At 38.1% G+C, this 17316-nt stretch overlaps 1 pseudogene; it reads right to left on the minus strand.

Annotated features, from left to right (window-relative positions):
- Positions 1-13513: 13513 nt before the first annotated feature.
- Positions 13514-14950, minus strand: LOC100066993 (swi5-dependent recombination DNA repair protein 1 homolog; annotated as a pseudogene).
- Between the last annotated feature and the right edge of the window lie 2366 nt (positions 14951-17316).

The raw sequence follows: 17316 nt of genomic DNA on the forward strand, positions 1-17316 counted from the left end.
GCGGGGAGGGCGGACCCCGCTCACCCTTCGCTTCCGGCGCCCGCCCACGTGTCCTGTCCTCGTTTTTCTCATGAGGGAAATTGGCTCAGAGAGTTTCTCTGCGGAGGAACCTCTGCGTGAGGCTACTGGTCTCTCTGCAGCGTGCCTGAAGGTGCCGGCGGCCGCCCTAGGGAGCAGCCTAGACTTGCAGGTTCTTTTAACTGAATAGTGAAAACGTCCTTTGTTGCAACCTTACTATTCTAGTTTTGGTCAAATTCTCTCATCTTACCCACCAAGGACTGGGTGGTACTTCACCCCCAAAGCGTGAATTGGTGTTGATGACGAACAACCCTGTAAACACTCTTTGCAATCAGAACCAGTTTACTAAACCCTCTTCATTCATCTGAGATTTATTTAAACTTCTGTCTTATGCCCCTGTGATGCAAAGGTAAAAAGAAGTAGTCCCGGTTATTTTAAAATTCACAGTCTAGTGGGGAATAGAGAGATGTAAACGGATAATAAAATGCAATTTGCTATAGAGCTTTGCAAGAAATGTGAGTGGAGTGTGACGTTTGAAGGCGAGTATTCTATTGGTGCCTGCTGTGTACACTATGCTAGATGCATTCCATGTGTAATTTCGTCCATCCCTCTGCCAGGTAAGTATTTTTACCATGTTGTTCCTAAGGAAACCAGATGATAAATAACAACTAAATTCACCCTGTTGTAAATGCCATGCCAGATACTAAACCTTGTATTTGTTCTCCAATATTCTTTTTAATACAACGTTCTGCCCTGGAAATCTCTGGCTCTTTATGTTCCATAGAGCCAGTGACGTTTTGGCTGAATCTCTAAGGATAAGTACTTCCAGGACTTTAGGCCAAAAGGGACCACAGGGAAAGGCATAGATTTGAAATATCGTGTTCACAGTGGTAAAGTACTACATGGTTGAAGCTTAGGAGAAATGACAAAAGATGGTTAATGGGGTGGGGGCAGGATCTAGAGTGGAGGTGCAGGCTTAGGACAGAATCTGAAGGATCTTGCCTTAGTGAAGAGATTGAACATTACCATCTGGGCCAGTGATTCTCAAATGTTGCTGCACATGAGAACCGCCCCCCCCCCCCGTTCACTCCAGGGACTCAGATTTAATTAGTATGGGGTGGAAGGAGCTCAAGGGTTCTGTTTTTTAAGATGCTCCCCAAGTGGACTTTGCTTCTGGCTATGACAGTGTACCTGGTACTGGACCTGCCTTCCTACTCCCAACAATTAAAAAACTAGACAAAATATGTGAAACAACTGTTTTCAGATTGTTTTTGTTATTGAATAACAAGTAGTACAGATCTGTGATGTCCCAGAGAAAAGAAACAAGCAAGAGGAGCCATGTCTGTCCTTGCTTTCTGCCTGGAAATCTCATACAATGCACGTGGGAATGGAGAATGGTACAGCCACTTTGGAAAACAGTTAGTTTCTCCTACAGTTAAATATTTAGTTATCATAAGACTCTGCATTTCTGCTCCTGTGTATTGACCCAAGAGAGATGAAAACATATGTTTACAAAAATATTTCTAGCGAAGTATTCATAGATGCTTTGTTCCTAATAGCCCCAAACTGGAAACAGTCCAAATGTCCATCAACAAATGAATGGATGACATTTTGAAAAGTTCATACAATGGAATCCTACTCAACAGTAAAAAGGAGGCAATTACTGGTTCACACACCATGGATGAATTTCAAAGACGTTATCTTTTTTTAAAATTTATTTTTTATTTATTTTAAAGACATTATCTTGAGGAAAAGGAGCTAGATGCAAAAGAGTAAATGTTGTCTAATTCAATTTATATGAAATTCTAGAACAAGCAAAACTAATCTTTACTGACAGAAAGCTGGTGGTTGCTTGGGGTTGTCTCTTTGGGGAAGGTTAAGCTTGGGGAGTTTGACTGAAAAGGGACATATGGGAATTTTTTTAAGTGATGGGAATGTTTTATATCTTGACTGTGGTGGTAGTTACAGAGGTATAGATATTTGTTAAAAACACTCTGAGCTATATAATTAAAATGGGTGCACTTTGCTATATGTAAATTATACCTTTATAAAGTTGATTGGAAAAAACCTCCACAGATAATTCTGTTGTGCAGCCACGGTTGGGAGCCACTGATCTAAGGCAATTGGGAGCCATTAAACAATTTGTGATTTAAAAAGATCACAGAGGCATCAGCATGTAGGATGAATTAGAGTTAGGAAGTTAGAAGGTTATTACAACAGTGAGGGGTGATTACGACTGAAGTTTTATCAGTGGCAGTGAACACAGAGAGAAGCGATAGTTGGTAGAGATACTAGGGTCAGTCCCAATAGATGTGGAGTCTTCCATGGGGAATATATGAAAGGAGGAGGAATAAAGAATGACATTTGGGGTTTTGGTTCGGTGATTTGGTAAATGGTGCTACCTGTAAATTACTGAGTTGAAAGGGAGAAGCAAACTTCAAAAGAAAGAAACCAGTCTGTTATGGACATTTTGAATTTGAAATTTGTTTGGGACGCTAGGGTGAAAATACATCAGGGAACAATTGCAAATGTGTGTCTGGATGTTAGGAGACTAGGAGAGAATTTTGGCTTGGAGATATAGATTTGGTGTTAACTGCTTATAAGTGATAGCAGAGTAGATGAGGCTTCCAGGGGCAGTGTGAAGTGTGAGAAGATAGGAGGACCGAGAATATTCAGAAACACCAACATTGACTCAATGGAGAAAGGAGAACGTTCAAAGAGGACCTAAGAAATAGTCAGAGGGATAGGATGAAGACAAAAGACTGAAAAACTGGTGACAAGGTGGTTTCTTGAGGAGACCAACAGTGTCATTTCCTACAGATAATCAAGCAAGATTAGGACTGGAAACTATCCACTGGATTAAGGGAAGAGGAGATTGCTGTTCCAAAGGTCACTACTAATTTCATAGAGAGCAAAATGCATATTTTAGTAGCTTGAGAGTGACAGCTAGGACGGTGAAGGCTATGTTTTCAGTGCACTTAAAGTCAGTGGTGTGCAGGAGGTGACTTATACTGGCTCAGGAGAGCCTATTGTTAAATTTTCAGGAATTTTCCAGACAGTTATTAAGCACAGCCATTATTAAAAATGAAATTATATAAACTTACAATGAAATCATTTAAAAAATCAATTTGTAAATGCTCAAAAATCATAATTTCCAAATTATTTAAATACATTTTTATTGTTATCTGTGCTCTTGAGGTTATTTACATCTGTTGTATCTGTATGGTGAAGATCCCATATCATGGCACACTACTGCACACCTCTTCCCGACTCCTCATTCAGTGACAACAGGTTGGTAGCTTGAAATTCACCATGGTGGGGCTACCTACGCCTCAGAAACTGGCAAAAACACAAATAAGTTTGACATATTGTTTTGTGCATTGTCTACTCTAGATTTAAGAATGTGGTGGAGAGAAATGTTTATGGTGCAGGCAAGACATAAAAGTGTGCTGTGTCTATAGCTGTTATACTGTGAATAGCAAAAAGAAAAAAGTGGGACATATTCTTCCAGTATTTGAAAATTATTAGCTGATTCAGGAAAGAAGTTGCTCATGTCATGTCATTGAGTTACTATATATGTTTGTGTTGTTTCACTCGCAGCTTGTTAATGTGAATAAAAATATCAGTGATGTTCGCAGGGTCCCTTTGAAGTCCCCTCTCTTTTAGCTTGTGATGAAAGCTGTAGTGTCTCTTCCTGTTCTTCTCCAAACAAATATGCTCACAAACACCTCACTCCTTCTCCATTCTCTAGCTGTTTTATAGTCTCAAAGTGGTTGAGGGGGTTCAAGAATCATGGAATTTATTCTATATGAAATACCCTCCAGGAGCTTCTGTCTCACACCTGCTTTAACATCTAAAATATATTGTTTCTTGGAGTACTTAAGCTGAAAACTTGATTTTAATACCTGGTTATGCTTATGTTTTCCTTCCATTAGACTGTAAGATCATGGAGGCTGTGGGCCACATCTTTCTCTCTAGTGTCTTATCATAGCTCCTGGAAAGTAATAGGTACTTTTAATAGTGTAAGAATGAGTGAATGACTGAATTAAGAAGGTAGGGATTCATAACTCAAACCCAGGTTTGATCATCTCCAAAGCCCATTTTCCATTCCTGGGAAGTCAGGGAATGACAAGATATGTCAACAGAGATCTTCATCCTATATGGATAGGAGAGGCAGAATAAAATGCACCCCTGTGCGTCTTGGACTAATAAACTGTATCCAATGCCAACTTCCTAACCTAAACGAAACACACTTGTGTAATTTTACTTATGCTGGAACATCCCTGAGGCCAAGATCAGAGGTCGGTAGTATACTATAGTCTTATTTCACCCTTTAAAACATTTTAATCTTAGCTTTGTAATATTTACAGAATATTTATAGTTGCTTATTTTCATGGGTTGCTTATGTTGTCTCATGTAATCTACAACAACCTTCTGAGTTAGGATTTGTCTTCATTCTACAGAAGAAGTAACTGTGGACCAGAGAAATAATATGAATTTCCTCATATCAGCCAGGTATTAGATAACAGAACTAAGTTTTAAATTCAGGTCCATTACACTTAAAAGTATATGCTTTTCCTTTAAACCATTTATGTGTCTCCCAGGAGCTTTTTTGCTTTGAAGAGAAGAAGGAAAAAAACAAGAAGATTGGCCACAGATGTTTTCTCAGGTGCCAATCTTAAGAAACAAGGTTATGTATCAATCAGTTGGTGAAAATGTGATATTTTAGTTGTATATTCTAGTTGTAGGTCCTCCTGGTTCTGCTGTGTGGGACACCATCTCAGCGTGGCTTGAGTGGTGCTAGGTGCACTCCTAGGATCTGAACTGGCAAAACCCTGGGCCACCAAAGCAGAGCACGTGAACTTAACCACTGGGCCACGGGGCCGGCCCCCCATAACCTTGTTTTATGTCTGTTTCTATTAAAAGACACCTTATTTGATATATATTGTTGAATGATTAACACTGAACTCCCAGCCGGCAGCACTGACTCACGATTGAACGAGGCTTATCTAGTACATGCGTTTTCTCCATAAGGCCCATCACAGCCTTCCTGTGTATAGGAACTTGGACTCAGGAACAGCAGCTCTGCGTTACGCTTGGGGCCATTTTCAGCAGCAAGAAAATGCACAAAAATGCAAAACATGCGGCACTAAATAGACCATGCAAAGGACGTTTGTTTCCAGTATGAGCTGAAACAAGAAGGCAGAGCTTTGCCATTTTTGCCCCTAGCTGGGAACATGTTCACTGGGCAACTGAAATTTTTTCCTGTGTGCTTGTCTGTGAATGACCACAAAATCCCCTTGAGTATTGATTTGGGCTTACAAATAAACTATCAAGTCGGTGAACTTGCAAATAAACTATCAAGTCTGTGAATATAAGATTGACTGCGTTTAGGATTTCCAGATCTGTTTGTCCAATACCCAGTTCTTTCTGTTACTCCAGACCTGCATTTCCAATGGTCTTTTCGACTTATTTTCATTTGGATGTCTCAAAAATCTTGTGTCTCAAACAAAAACCTTGGTTTTACTCCTACAAACCTTCTTTATCGTTCTGTTGTTTACATCACTATTTAGCATAGGCTACAAATTAGAGTCGTTTTTAATTCCTCTCTTTCCTTTAACCTTACAGTTTATTATTTACCGAGTCTTTTGCTTTCTCCTCTAAAATATTTCTTCAGTATGTCTTTTCCTCTTCGGCCTTACTTCCACTGACATGGTACAAATTCTTTTTCTTTTAATTGAGGTATAACTGACAAATGAAGTTGTAAGGTATTTAAAGTGCGTAAGGTGACGATTTAGTATATGTTTACATTATGGAAGGATTCCCCCGTTGAATTAACTAACACATCCATAACCTCACATATTTAGCTCTTTTTTTTGGTGGGAACATTTAAGTTCTTTCTTAGCAAATTTTAATTATCCAATACAGTGTTATCAACTATAGTCACTATGTTATACGTTAGATCTTCAGACCTTATTCATCTTATAATTGAAAGTTTGTGCCTTTTACCAACCTCTCCCTACTTTCTGCAGCCCCCCAGTCCCTGGCATCCACTTCTCTACTCTCTGTTTCCATGAATTTGACTTTTGTTATAGAGTCCACATGTAAGTGATAACATGCAGTATTTGTCTTTGTCTGGCTTATTTCACTTAGCATAATGCACTCCAGTTTCATCCATGTTGTTACAAATTGCAGAATTTCCTTCTTTTTTGAGGGTGAATGATATTCCATTGTAGAATATTATAGAATAGGATATACTAATATTATATATATTTTGCAATAAAATAAAGTAATATTCCATTGTATATATATATATACCATTTATACATTGTATGAATATATAAATATATATATATCTTTTTCTTTATCCATTCATCCATTGATGGACACTTAGCTTGTTTCCATACCTTGGCTGTTGTGAATAATGCGGCAGTGAACATGGGAATACAGATATCGCTTCAAGATAATGATTTAATTTCCTTTGAATATACACACAGGAGTGGGATTGCTGGATTATATGGTAGTTCAATTTTTAATTTTTGAGGAAATTCCATACTGTTTCTCATAGTGGGTGTACCAATTTACATTCCCACCAACAGTGTACAAGAGTTCCATTTTCTCCACATCCTCGCCACCATTTGTTCTCTCTTGTCATTTTAATAATAGATGTCCTAACATGTCTGAAGTGCTATCTCTTTGGGTTTTGATTTGGAGAATTTAGTCCATTTACATTTTAGTAATTATTGGTAGATATGGACTTATTGCCATTTTGTTAATTGTTTTCTGGCTGTTTTGTAATTCCTTTGTTCCTTTCTTCTTCTCTTTCTTTGTGATTTATTTCTTTGTGTTCTATTTCTTTGTGATTTGAGGATTTTCTGTGGTGGAATGCTTAGATTCCTTTCTGTTTATCTTTTTGTGTCTGTTATAGATTTTGCTTTGTGGTTACTGTAAGGCTTATATAAAACATCTTGTACTTATAACTGTTGTACTTATAGTTATTTTTAAATTGTTGTACCTGGGGCCAGCCCTGTGGCACAGCGGTTAAGTTTGCGCATTCCACTTCTCAGTGGCCCAGGGTTTGCCAGTTTGGATCCCTGGTGTGGACATGGCACCACTTGGCAAAAGCCATGCTGTGGTAGGCGTCCCACATATAAAATAGAGGAAGATGGGCATGGATGTTGGCTCAGGGCCAGTCTTCCTCAGCAAAAAGAGGAAGATTGGCAGTAGTTAGCTCAGGGCTAATCTTCCTAGAAAAAATAAAAAAATAAATTGTACTTTTAGTTATTTTTAATACTTTTATCTTTTAACCTTTGTACTAGAATTATAAGTGATTTACCCACCACCTTTATAACATTAAAATATTCTGAATTTAACTATATATTTACCATTATCAATGAGATTTATGCTTTCATATGTTTTCCTCTTACTATTTAGTGTCCTTAATTTCAGCTTGAAGAAGTCCTTTTAATATTTCTTGTAAGAATGGTCTAGTGGTGATGAACTCCTTCAGCTTATGCTTGTCTGGAAAAACTTTTTATGACTCCTTCAACTCTGAAGGACAACTTTACTAGAGTATTCTTGCTGGCAAGTTTTTTCTTTCAGCACTTTGAATATGTATTGCCATTCTCTTCTAGCTTGCAATTTCTGCTGAAAAATCTCCTCATGTTCTTATGGAGGTTCCTTTGTATGTAACAAGCTATTTTCCTCTTGCTGCTTTGAAGATTCTCTTCTTGTCTTTAACTTTTGACAATTTAATTATAATGTTTCTCAGCGTGGGTCTCTTTGGGTTCATCTTTTTGGGAAGATAACTCAGACTCCTGAGGTAGATAGGGCTGTTGGCCCTATGATAAATAACTCCTGATTGATATAATTGCTTCCCCTCTGCTTTTTATAGTTTATATGTAGTCTCTTTAGCTACCAGCTGTTCCTTTTCCCCCCCAGCTTTTTCCAATTATTAGATCTACCTATAGAAGTAACAACGTTTTAATTTGCGGTAATCTTGAATATTAGATAATCTAAGTTTTTATGACTATGTGTAAGATAAAATACCCACTGAGGAGTGATATAGGGGTTCTTCTATATGTACAATTAGCATAAGTATATGTGTCAGTCGGGAAAGGCCATGCTATGGTAACAAGTAATCCACACATCTCAGTGGATTATAAACAACGGAGGTGATTATGAGTCAACGGAGGTTTCTGCCCCATCTTACGGTCACTAAGAGACCCAGACTTATGCCATCTCCACCTTCTGGAACAATCCCCTGCTGTCACACAGGAGGAAGGAAGTTTAGCAAATCGGGCTCAGGTCTTAAGGCGTTTGACTGGAAGTGGCACATGTTACTCCCATTCATATTTCCCTGGCCAAAGCGAATCACATGGCCATGCCTAACCTTCAAGGCATTAGGGAGGTGCAGTCCTCCCATGTGCTCTGAAGGAAGGAGAACTGGAAACCTTGGTGAGTAGCACTAATGACTATTTCAGTGTGGTTCACAAATTAAGAGCAGGGAAGTATTCAAGGTTTTTCCTGCTCTGGTTCTGAAGCGCTGGTCCAAGAGGTAAACAGTCCCTTTCATCTTATTGTGAAGTTGTGACAAAGATACCATGTAGCGGATGAGGAAATGTAACTAAGAAAAAGATTCTTAGGAAACTGGGGTAATAATCGCTACAAGAGTCCCAGGAAGCTGTTCTTTTTGCTTTTACAACCACTGAGGTCTTACCCCGTCATAGCAGTAAAAGAAGTTAAGATTGTTCTCAAATAGTGGTTTCAGAATTATACAAACATAACATCAGTCTTACACATCTGCTTTGCAGTGTCTGTTTTGGCTGTTGAGAGACCTTTTTTCCCCTTTTTACTTACTTCCCAGTTCTCAGTTGTGTAATGTGTTACCGTCTTTGTTTGTCAGTGAAGTGTTTAGACAGAGAAAAAGGACCAGATAGAGCAAGGATAAAAATAAAAGAGCCACCAAAATTGCAGCAGCATATCTCTATTCACCTGTGTCTAAAAATAGAGCTGTTGAGTAAATGCACAGAGAATTTAAAAGCCCTGTTGAAGCTAGCCAAGAAGCGTTCAATAAAGGACTAGATTCCAATATGACACGATGACACAGAACAGGATGATCCAGAGAGATCACTTTTAGAAGTGGTGTAAGCCTCAGGGCAGCCTGAGACCTTGGCCATGCCCAGAGCTCTATTGGTCTGTTGTCACTCTCGGTGACCAACCTCTGCCATTTCATCAACACACATGCAGGCTGCCTACTGCACATCCTGCCACTGTGTGCCTTCAGTAGGCCACAGCTGTGCTGAGATACTGACATCTTTTGGGAAGCAACTCAAAGTCTGGGGTCGCCAGAGGCCTTGAACAGCCACATCTACCAGTAAGCTGTACACGTCATCATTTCCTGTGCTCATCTTGTTGGGAAACACGGACCTATAGTGTTGTTTTTGCCTCTTTTAAGCCACTCCCAGTAGTGTTGACTCAGAAATATCTGAGTTTTGTGGATTTGCGCATCCTTCCAGTGAAGGACCACGATACTTCACGTGGTAACTCTGGGCTCCTACATTCAGCTGTCCCTTCAGACTCGGGTTCCATGTCTCAGCCCCTGGCAGCCCTCCAAATCACCCAGGACATTGAATTCAGGTTCTTCACCGTTTTCCACACTAGGACCTACAAATCATCTTTGCCGGGGATTTGAAGCATCCAGGAAAGGCTTCAGCATCTCGGGTTGCCTCAGTTGAACGCTCTTTATTCAGCGTGTTTTCTCTGTGGCCTCTACTTTAACACGCTGTGCTGTCCTCAGAGGGAAGCTGGAGTTTCTTCCTCTCCAATTCCCAAATCCAAGTTCCCCAACCTTTATCAAACAGAACAAACATTTTAAAAAACAATTGCTAATGAGCAGTCCCTTGCAGTTTTATCCTCTACTCTGAGCTATTATCAAGACTTTTCTTTTTAACAAATTCCCTGGGAAGAATTTCAGTGAATATAATCAGCTTAGTCATATTAGATTCATGCATTTTTTAAACATGAAGGGATCTTTTGAGATTGTTTCCTGATTGTTCTTGGCTTTATGAGATGTTTCTTGGCCTGTGAAGTGCTCCTGCGTTAAAAAAAAAAAAAAAAAAAAAAGATGCGCGTGCCATGTGAAAAGTGTCCACCAGAGGGAGCACCAGCCCACAGACCTCAGTTGTCACTTGAGAATCCAGCTCCAGCTTCAGATTCCTCCCAATATTTAAGTGAAATTCTCAGGAATGCAGTCTTATATAAAATATACGCTAATAGAGGATTAAATATATTGCTAGGATTGTTATTGTGTTGAAATCTAGAGATGAATTTGGTAAAAAAAAAAAAACAGAAGGAGAGAGAGGAATTGCTGATGTGAAATTTACAGCTGTTGTTTCCATTCATATCATAACAGCCTAGGAAAGAAAGTTTTAAAAAAGTTATTTTAAGCATCCGGTGTAACTGAATTTTATTAACTGATTTGATTGCAAATGTTAGCCAAACTCTTCCTTAAACCTTCATCTCATGGTGGAAAGCACTCTCTGGGGGTTTAACAAACATGGGACGTTTTCCTTCGGCACTGCCCACGTCCTTCCCAACTCCTGCCCTCCACCCTTCTTTCTTGGCCCCAAGGCACCGTGCGCACTCACCACTCTCAGCACTGAGGACCAGAACTAGGGCGGTGAATGCGAATAACAAGAATGGAAAAAATAAAATGTCCCCCTAACTTCCTACTCTGGCTCCAGGGGTCCTCATGGTTGAGTTTGCATTTCATAGAATCTATAGGTTATTCTTCACTGTCAAAATGCAGCATAAACTAAAAAAAGTTGTTTTGAGTTAGTAAGGAGATATAAGAATAAAGTAAGAGTTTTATTCTTGAATATAAAGAACTGTCTGGCACCTGAAACTGGGTGAGACTGGTTTGGGCTATTTGACTCTGACTTTAGGAGAGAAAAGACAAGGTCCAGGGTTAAACAGCCTCGACATTGCTCCTGTATGTTTCTTTGCTCTTTATATTGGAGAAAAATAGGTGGAAGCTCTTGCTGGTTCCCTCTTTTAAGTTTTTATTTGTCTTCCACTTCTTTCTAGGTATATGGATTAATTTGATCAAAAGAGTTGGCTTCAGGCTCCCATTGTTCTTCATCAGCCATCAACAAAAGCATCAGTGAGTACCCTCACACCAGCATGACTGTGTAAACAGTGTCTGCCCCGGGAGTAACAGCCTTAGACAGAGAGGCTAAGGGAACACGTCTGTTAATTAGGTGACTATGGCCAAAGGTCAGTGGGCATATTTTGGGCTGCACAAAGCGGCAGTAATGAGTATTTCCCATTGTCGTTGCCCAATCACAAGTCAGAGCTTTTGAAAGAGCATCACTGGCTATGATGAGACATCACCTAGAGAGCTCAGGGGCTAATAATTAATTCATGCCTTCATATTAAGTGAAATAAGCCAGAAAGAGAAAGACAAATACCGTATGGTGTCCCTTACATGTAGAATCTAATAAATAAATAAATAAATAAATAAATAAATAAATAAATAAAATAAGAGTCAAACTCATAAAGAAAGAGAGTTAAAAGTGGTTGCCAGGGGCCGGGGTTGGTGAGGGAAATAGAGAGGTAAAAGAATATGAAGTTTCAGTTATAAGATGAGTAAGATCTGAGGATCCAGTGTATAACATAGACTACAATTGATAATACTGTATGGTATGATTGAAATTTGCTAAGAGAGCAGATCTTAAGTGTTCTCACACGCACGAAAAAGATAAATATATGAGGTGATGGGTATGTTAACTACATTGTAGGAATCATTTCACAATATGTACTAAATCATCACCTACACTTTAAATATCTTGCAATTTATTTGTCAGTTCTACCTCAATAATGCTCAAAAAACAACCACCAAAAAATTCAAGCCAGGAAACAAATTCTAAGGGTTCTTTACTTTAAGGATACTTAGGTACCAAAGTCTATATAAATAAAAGATGAATAAGGAAATAATTATTTGTCTTTCAGGAGATTCTTTCACTTTTCAGAAAGGATATTCTGTGGGTCTTATAAATAGGAACTTTCTATAGAATGTTTATATATAATTACATTTGTAAAACTTGATTTTTGCATGTTTTTAGGAATATAAGAACTGTGAAAGAAGTGATATGGTGTGAATATTTTTATATTGTAAATATATTCCCTTTGAACCGCTATATCTAGCCCAGTTCTAAGCACACATGAGTACATCAGGATGTTGAGTTGATTGACACTGAGCCCCATCCACTGAAGCATGGAAGACCTCGAGGATGTGTATCTGCCTATGTCCTAAGACAACTTACATCCTTAACCAAATGGGCTTCAGTTTGTTTGTCTTAGAGTGTGCAGGCGAGGGTCTTAGGAAATCCAGGGAGTCTGGGGCTCAGGGGACATGAGAACACAGGAGAAAGGGAGATTCCCCCCACCCCGTGAAAATGTTCTCCTATTTGATGTATCTATTTTTTTTTTACATTATGCATAAACTAATTTTAAAAATACTATAAAATACATAGTGGTGGTTAAAATTATTCAACCAGCATAAGAGAGTATAAAGCAAACATGAAGACTGTCCTTCCCCATTGGGACACCCCAAGCGCACATCCCTGAAATAGGTACTAAGTTTCCCAGAAGAGTCACATATGCACCCCAGGTTACTGCTCTCTCAGCCTGAGGGGCATCTGGGGCTCCCAGACTGTTCCTTTTCTGAGAGCATCTGACCAGTGTAGGGGCTGATGCAGGCCCAGCGATGCAGCACAAGGCCAGCGCCATGTGATGGGGAAGGAGTAGGAGCAGTGGGCGTGGCCGGGGCCTCTGCTGTCTGAGCATCTGCTTCTGCAGGCTGGCCATAAAATCCCTGGTGGGCACAGTCGGGGAGCTTTGGTGGAGCTGGCATTCTAGACACCCAGAGGGCCTGATGCAGGACACGCAGAGCAGCTTTGAGGACAGGAAGTGGGCAAAGGCTTTCGGCTTGTGCAGTGGCCCCAAATTTTTGTCTCAGTGTACATTATTATTATTATTTTAAATTTTGGACATAGTTTACTTACCTGCTAGCCCATCTAGATGCAAATATCTGGTAAATGGATGGAAACAAGGGTTGTAAACTTAGGAGAAAGGCAGGCATTTTTAGACCAGTTTAGGTTTGGAGCGTTTTTAAACGTTTTACATAAAACTTTTTACCACAATAAACAATACAATGTATTAAAACTGACTTCCAGAATTGTCCAAATTATTTTTTAAACTTGATTCCATTTTTTTTCACATTTCTGTGTCCAATTTTCTTTGTCAAATTTACCCAAAATACCAAATTTTCATTTTGAACTTAGTCTGTATTTATATAACACAGTGCCCTAAATTGATGTTCATCAGCATACCTTTCTCTAACCCCTAATGGTTTATGTCTTCCCTTTAAAATATAAAGTAGCTTCTAATTAAGTTGTCATTCTCAAAGATATTCTGGAGAAAGAATTATGAATTAAACACCTATAAATTCTTCATTTCTGTTATAGTGTAGCCCTTTTTCATCTAACCCACTGTGGTCTGTCAGCTGAGTAAGGCTGAGTTTCTTGTTCTGCTCAGACATAGCTGACTGCAACTCCTGAAGCAACAGGTGGCCACCACTTCTCCACTTCTGTATTAACAGCTGTAACTGACACAGGTCATTCTTCTATCTACACATTTTGACTAGTTTTAACCTCTGGAGAAAGTCTTCTTTCTCCTGAACCTGCTTCACTAATTTTGTTTTTTCTTCATTTATTCCTTATTTGGGAAAATTCTCATTCACAAAATCATTTGGGAGACCACTGCATGACCCAGTATCCAGTGACTGAGAGTCACGTACATTGATATTCTTGAAGGTATTTTTCAAATGTTGTAAAAATGAATAAAGGAAACCTAACCCAAAATGGAGTCGAGAAGCAATGAAGGGAGGGCATTGCCGATTACTTTACATACCTCAGCAGGAAGAAGGAAGATTTCCTCCTTACCCAGCAACAACCCAGCCAGTGGGAAACTGCCACAACTCAGCCAATGAGAAGCCACCACAACCCCGAATTCTCCCTCTCCCCTAGTGAAGTTTTGTTCAAAACAATCCCTCCCAACTTCCTCCTTTCCTCTATAAAGCAAGCCCCTCTCTTTTGTTCTTTGGGCTTGCCTGTGGTTCACCATAGTTTGTGTCCCCCAAATTGCAATTCCTCTACTATTCCTCAATAAACTCATTTTGCTGATTAAATAACTGGCTAATTAATTAATTTAGTGAGGAAGACTGTCCCTGAGCTAACATCTGTGCTAATCTTTCTCTATTTCGTATGTGGGATGCTGCCACAGCATGGCTTGACGAGCGGTGTGTAGGTCCGTGCCTGGGATCCAAACCCTCAAACCCCAGGCAGCCGAAGTGGAGTGCATGAACTCAACCACTATGCCACCAGGCCAGGCTCATGGCTATTTTATTTTTATAGTTGACAATGCCCTTTCTTCAAATTCCCTGTCTATGTGTTTAAAATATTTTTTGCAATTTAAACAGTTATCTTCTGTTGAAGATGCTGGTTTCTCTGAAAAGTTCTGATCATTTTCTTCGTTCTCTACTTTAAGACATTTTACAACACTGTAACAAGAATTAAATGAATATCTTGTGTTCTTTAATTGCTCTCTAAATGTTGCACTCATCAGTTGCTTCCTTAAACTATTTATTTGGTGAGGCAGTGGATTGGCACAGGCCCGTGGAGTGCTGTGTAAAGTCTCAGTCGAGTCTGATGGATTTTCCATCTTGAAAGTGAAATTCTGATTTACCTCATGGAAGGAGAGCTTTATTTGACTCCACGCCCCCCAACCCCCAGAAGTCGAGCTCTTAGACATCCACTCCCGACAGCCATCTCAGGGACAGGGCCTGCTGGAGGTTCTTTCCAAATACTGCATGGATTTTCTAATAATTCTGTAACATAAAGAAAACATCATGTTTTTGTTTTTTTGTTTTTTTTTTTACCAAACTCCACATAGATGCTCCTAAATCGCCTCCAGTTTACCCCAGAGCATAGGACAACTTTTTTGCTACGTAAGTCACAACTTGAAAAAGACGTAGCATGCCTTAGAGAGCTTTCTGTGCATAAAACAAATATGTATATTTATGTATATGCACACATTTATCATATATGTTTATAAAATTATATTTATATAAAACCATATATTAATTATATTATATTGTAAACATTTAGAAAATTCTGTATTTTTACATAAGTGGAATGATAGTGCACATATACTGCAAAAACTGGCCCTTTTTCTTTCAACCTAAAGTGTAGTCTTCTTATTAGTATGCGTAGAACTATGTCATTCTTAAAAATGACTGCATAGTATCCCATATAGTACAGCTGTATAATTTATTTTATCAGTAGTCTCCTTTTAAAAACATTTGGGTTGTTTCCAGATTTGTTTTGTTTTTGCTATCACCAATAATGCTGCAATGAATATTTGTGCAAAAATATCTGTAGATTAAATTCCTAGAAGTGGAATTGTGGTGCCAAAGGCAATGTGATTTAAATTTTTGATAGATGCTGTGACATTACTAGCAAAGTTTAGCACCAATTTACTCTCTCACTTACAGTTTAAGAGGGAGCCTGTTTTCCTACACGATTTCCAACAGTCTTTTAAATTGTCAATCAGAGAGTTGGAAGGTGCTATCTTCTTTCTTTAATTATGGGTGAGAAAATAAAAGGGAAATATGAGAAAGTAGATTGCTCACGCTAAATAATTTGATTAGCAGTCATCCGTAGGAGAAAAACGTAAGAACTTAATAGAAATTTAGCTCTTATTTATTCTATGAGGCAGTAAAAGAAAAATGGGGAATTATAATAAATAATTCGGGTGGAAACTTTGCTTTCACTTCACGAGTGTTTTGGCCACTGTTATAATGGACACTGGCGATGATCACGGTGTCTGTCATGCCGGAAAGGCAAGTTATGGAACACAGGTCATGAGAACCGGGAGAGGGGGAGTATGGTACTGTATGTAATTGGTCTTATACAGCCGTCTAGTTTATAATTAGTAGTGTGATTTTGGGCGAATCATTGAACTGTTTAACTCTTCTGTGTCTGTTTTCTCAAATGTGTAAAGTTAGGACCTCAACACCTTAAAAAAATGTTATGAATCTAGGAATGTCTAAATTAAACAAATATTGCTATTGATGAGGATTTCCAAAATGAAACCCTTCTGATCCTAATTCTCCAGTAGGTGGCGATGTTATAACACCCAAAGGAGTTAGTGATCTGCTAACTGAGCAATTCTCCCCGCAGGATTCATTTAAGAAATATTCTTTGTCATTGTAGTAAAACTTTAATGTATACAAAGACTGCATTTATAAAATTTATTATGTTACATTTAATATTTTTACTTAGTATATCAATTGTTAATTTGTTATTTTAATGTCTATAGAAATCAAATTACAAATTCAATTACTTCAGATGACGTGATTTCTAATCTGTCATAGTTTCTTTAATTCGCTTAATTTTATAAATAGCTTTGGTTTTAATTAATCAATTTATATAACTAGAAGACTAAAAGTGGATACAGTTTGAACTTTGCTTATCTTTTTGAAACTTTAAAAACACTGTATAAGAAGAGAGTTGAAGGAGAGCCTCAAATAAGGTCTCCGGATATCTTGTTAGAAAGTCAACTTTTACTAATTGTATAATTACGCAGAAAATCAAGGACATCAACCAAAAAATTAGAAGTTCACAAGGTTGCAAGATTTTAATATAATCTTCAAAAACTCAATTGTGTACTTACATTAATGACATAACTAGATAACAAAGAAAGAAATGTAATAACTTGGAACAAAAGCCATGCATAAATAGATATTGATTTATATTGGAAGATAAAAAATATATATTAACAGAATATAATAAAACCTAAGTAGGAAAAATAAAGAAAGACATAATTACAGAGATTAAATATAGTAAACATGAAAATACTACTTAAGTTAAATATAGATTAAATGCAAATATGCAATAAGAACTGTATGGAACATTTTATACAAATTGGCAAGTTAATAGTAAAAATCTGGAAAAAACAGGAATCAAGTACATAAAATAATTTTTTTAAGAAAACAATGATTGACTTACTCTATAAAATTTCTGAACACTTTACAAAACTTCTGTTAAAATTAAGTGGTAACTGGAGAACAATGTTAAAGGTGATCATGGAAATAGAAAAAACATTTTAGGAATAGATTATTATGATACAGATGTTTCATTACCCAAATATAGCACGTTTACAGATCCTTATATC

The sequence above is a fragment of the Equus caballus genome, chromosome 9 (assembly GCF_041296265.1).
Source record: "Equus caballus isolate H_3958 breed thoroughbred chromosome 9, TB-T2T, whole genome shotgun sequence".
NCBI classification, from domain to species: Eukaryota; Metazoa; Chordata; class Mammalia; order Perissodactyla; family Equidae; genus Equus; species Equus caballus.